The following is a 4,652-nucleotide window of genomic DNA, read 5'->3' on the forward strand; positions in this document are numbered from 1 at the left end:
GTTCTCCTTCTCCCCCCCCCCAAAACACATCATTTTATAGTTGACTATCTCGTCGACAAACTTAGGTTCACCTCAGAGAAAGCAATCAGAGCCTCCAAATACCTCTCCTCCCTCAAATCCCTCGATGAGCCTCAATTCTTCATTGCTTTCATGGAAACTCACGGTTTCAGCCAGGCCCAGATACAAAACATCGTATCTTCTCACCCGAAATTCCTCCGTCTAAACGTGGACAAGATTCTAGCTCCAAAGTTCGAGTCTTTGAACGACATAGGCTTCTCCGGTTCAGATCTCACCGACCTCGTCAATTCAAACCCTAGGGTAATACACCTCAATTTCAACCGCAAAATCCTCTCAAAGATCCATTTCTGGCGAACCCTGTTGGCCACTAATGATCGCCTCATCAGGCTCTTCAAGCAAAATAACAACTTTTTTATGAGAAACATTGAGAAGACTGTGCTGCCTACTATCTCCCTTTCTTCGCAATTGTGGCGTCTCCAATGACAAGATCACAATGGCTGCTCGAGATAGCCGTAGGTTCATCGTCCAGCGTCCACAAAATTTGATTTCAATTGCTGAACAAGTTGAGAAGAAAGATAGGCATTGCTCGAGGCTCGGGGATTTTTATTTGGGCTCTCGTCTCTTAGCAAAATAAGCATGGTCAGATTGAAAGCCAATATTGAGACCATGAAGAAATTTGGGTGCTTCTTGACCTTGTCCACGAAAATGCTGGCCAAAAAGATGGACTTCTTGTTGAAGGAAGCTGAGTGTCAACCGTCTTTTGTTGCCAAATACCCTTTGCTGCTGATGCTTAGCTTGGAGAAGAGATTGATTCCACGCCATGAAGTGATGAAGATATTGAGTTTGAGGATTGCTTACTAGGGAGCGTATGCTTTCAACTGTCATGACTTACTCAGAAAAGGTGTTTATGGACAAATTTGTTGCCACCCTATAAACACGAGGTTCCGGAGCTTCAGGACATTTATAGGGATGGGTGGAGAAAGTGAGCTGCCTGAGAGTTCTTTGCTTCGCTACATAATCTAGGTATTGTTACTGATTTTCGAGATTAATTTTGCGATTATATATCAATTAGTCTTATGTTCAGTATGATTTAGTCAGGGACACAGATTAATCGGTCATTCCTTAAGCGCTTACATCAGATTTTATTTAAAATTTTCAATCGTTAACCTTCAACTATTGTTATTGTATTTTTGCACTGTATACAGGCTTACATAGCTATGCAATTAAATTCTTATTTTCCAATCTTGAATTTTCCATAGAAGGGATATGTTTTTGAGAAAAACATAGAAATGACATGTTGGATCTTAATTATCAATATCTTTCTTAGACGAAAGGAAAACCAGAAAAAACATGATATATAATACAAATTTCCTTGCAAAACGCGAATCCTTCTTTTCCATTCAACTCTGTTAAAGGCCTTCTTTCGTCCATCATGTCTTTATTAGATTTTTTTAGACAGACAAGTACATAGTGAAATTATTAGAAAGAAATAGCTAAAGCTGCTGGTAAATCAAAACAAACATGAATAACCCATCATGAAGTCGTACCATGTTCAATATTATGACACGCTTACAGAACTGCAGCACTTCCTTGAATACTCCTTGGATATGTGCAAACACTTATTCACATATGGCCTCAATTATATAATGCAGATTTACTTAGAACACTCCTTGTACACTTCTTTGGGCTTATATACCCCATTTTACGTAGACTTCTTTATGGATATAACATGTTTGAGATATCTTTATTTTCATTTATGCACAAAAGACTATATAGTGTAAAGTCTATAGAATGTGGATTGTATTAAAACTAAGCTGAAATGTTCCATGAAACCTGAAAGAAAGCTAATGAAACACTAGATACTGGGGATTAAGATAAATATGTAAGTAGAATATGTCTTTAAGTTTGATAATGATGCATTATATAGTACTAACATATGAAAAAAATGACTTCAATTAAGTTTGAGTCCTTTAACCCTTAACTTTATTAGAAAAAAATGAAGAAGTTTGCCTGAGCTGGTTGATATAGCACACCAGTTTCTTAATAACTTTTGTCAAGAACTAGGTGAGCTTTGATTCAACTGTTCGTTTCAATTATCTTCAATTATAAAATTGATCAGAGGAAGACTTTATGATGTATAAAAATTCTGTAAAGTATTCATTCAGTGAGATCTTCCTAGAAAGTTATAATACTCATGTGCTAATAACAGGAATGACTCTTTTTTTCCTGCCTTTTACTTTTTTCTGTTCTCCCTTGTTTTTTAACCAAATCAAGCATGAGACTTCATTTTGCTGTTTCGCTTACTGTTCTGGTGTGTCTAGGATTTTTTCTAGCAAAATTTATCCTCTTTATACTCCATTATTATTATTCTCACAATTCTAGACTTTGTCTTTTATATGTTGAAAATTGTTTCTTTTTTCTGCAGGAAAATATAAAAAGACCTTAGGTTCATAAGACATCTCAATTGGTTGATCACATAATAGAAGCCAATCAAACAAATAGAATGAACGCATATATTGAAGCTGGATCTAGACACCGGTATGATGACATAAAAAATATAAGCATGTGTAAGTTGCCATAAGCTTTTTCTTATGGAGTTATTCTTAATATGCAAACATTTGTACTCATCCTTCAAAGAAGATGCTCTGACAGTACAGTAATGCAAATCCTTATTCAGAATTGTTTTTTACTCATTTAGTTTTGGACAATATGTTGCATTTATGTTCTTTTTATTTGATTTGGAAGATTTACCTGACTTTTGTCTTCATTGTGTTATATGCATGCCTGTTGAAGTATATTCATGCACAAAATGGCTTCAAGAGCATCTAACAGAAGGTGAATACATCTGTTATTACATGTTAATCAGATAACTTTGGATGTGATTTTTTTAAAATTTTCAGGCTATCCATGCAAGATAAGGAGGGGTAGCTCGAGTCTTCTTTTGACGATGATTAGAGATGAAAGAATGTGTCTTCCCCAAACTTTTATTTTAATTTGTTTTAGATAGTTTCATGTATTTTTCTTTGGAACAATTAGAATATTAACTCTTGTTATTAGTATTGAATATTTGAGGATGATGGAATTTTATTTATTGATGTTATTAATGAATGGAATTTTTATTTTCCCTCTTATTCATTATTGGGTATTTTTAATATATTTTTGTTGTGAATCTTAGTGTCAGGTTGAGAATAATATGATAGTTGCCTATGAATGGAAAAATTATTATTAATGTATATTAGAAATTTATAGTCTATAATGACGGTTTTATAAACCGTATTTGGTTCATCAACGAAGGGAAAGCACCGTCGTTGATGGGTTATTAATAACCCATTATGAGGACTTTTACGAAGGTATCCAACCATCATTAATTAGTCTTCAACGATGGAAAAATATTCCCGTAACTAATGGTAACGACGGGAAAATATCCCCGTAACTAATGCTAACGACGGGAAGATATCCCGTCACTGATGGTAACGACGGGAAAATATCCCCTTCATTGATGGTAACGACGGTGATAATTACCGTCATAAATATTAATGACGGTAATATGTTCCGTCGTTATAGACTCTATAACGACGGGTAGTATATCCCTTCGTGACCCTTTAGCGAAGAGGGCTTCAACGACGGGTGACGAAGGGATTTTTCCCCGTCGTTAGCATACAATAACGAAGGTTTTCAGCTCTTTAACGAAGGGAAATCCCTTCGTTAAAGATGTAATTTCTTGTAGTGACAAGCTAGAACTAGGGGAATAGAAGCTAGAACTAACGTAGAAGAAAGAACTAGTAAGTGTGCATATAAAAAACCCTTGTTGGGTTTAGAACTAGCAAGATAGAAGCTAGAACTGGCGGTATACAAGCTAGAACTAGGGGAATAGAAGCTAGAACTAACGTAGAAGAAAGAATTAGCATGTGTGCATGTAAAAAACCCTTGATGGGTTTAGAACTAGCAAGATAGATGCTAGAACTGGCGGTATACAAGCTAGAACTAGGGGAATAGAAGTTAGAACTAACGTAGAAGAAAGAATTAGCAAGTGTGCATGTAAAAAACCCTTGATGGGTTTAGAACTAGCAAGATAGAAGCTAGAACTGGGGGTATACAAGCTAGAACTAAGGGAATAGAAGCTAGAACTAGCTTCTATCTTCTACGTTAGTTCTAGCTTCTATTCCCCTAGTTCTAGCTTGTATACCCCCAGTTCTAGCTTCTATCTTGCTAGTTCTAAACCCAACAAGGGTTTTTTACATGCACACTTGCTAGTTCTTTCTTCTACGTTAGTTCTAGCTTCTATTCTCCTAGTTCTAGCTTGTATACCCCCAGTTCTAACTTCTATCTTGCTAGTTCTAAACCCATCAAAGGTTTTTTACATGCATAATTGCTAGTTCTTTCTTCTACGTTAGTTCTAGCTTCTATTCCCCTAGTCTAGCTTGTATACCCCCAGTTCTAACTTCTATCTTGCTAGTTCTAAACCCATCAAGGGTTTTTTACATGCACACTTGCTAGTTCTTTCTTCTACGTTAGTTCTAGCTTCTATTCCTCTAGTTCTAGCTTGTATACCCTCAGTTCTAGCTTCTATCTTGCTAGTTCTAAACCCAACAAGGGTTTTTTTTACATGTACACTTACTAGTTCTTTCTTCTAC

At 35.9% G+C, this 4,652-nt stretch overlaps 1 long non-coding RNA gene and 1 pseudogene across 1 annotated transcript; both read left to right on the plus strand.

Moving 5' to 3' along the window:
* LOC109842500 lies at positions 7 to 880 on the plus strand (annotated as a pseudogene).
* On the plus strand, positions 883 to 2,958 carry LOC109840977. Its single transcript, XR_002247104.1, has 4 exons — positions 883 to 1,041; positions 2,444 to 2,585; positions 2,812 to 2,853; positions 2,919 to 2,958. It is a non-coding gene; the product is annotated as an uncharacterized LOC109840977 (long non-coding RNA).

This window comes from Asparagus officinalis, chromosome 5 (genome assembly GCF_001876935.1).
Source record: "Asparagus officinalis chromosome 5, Aspof.V1, whole genome shotgun sequence".
Lineage (NCBI taxonomy): Eukaryota > Viridiplantae > Streptophyta > Magnoliopsida > Asparagales > Asparagaceae > Asparagus > Asparagus officinalis.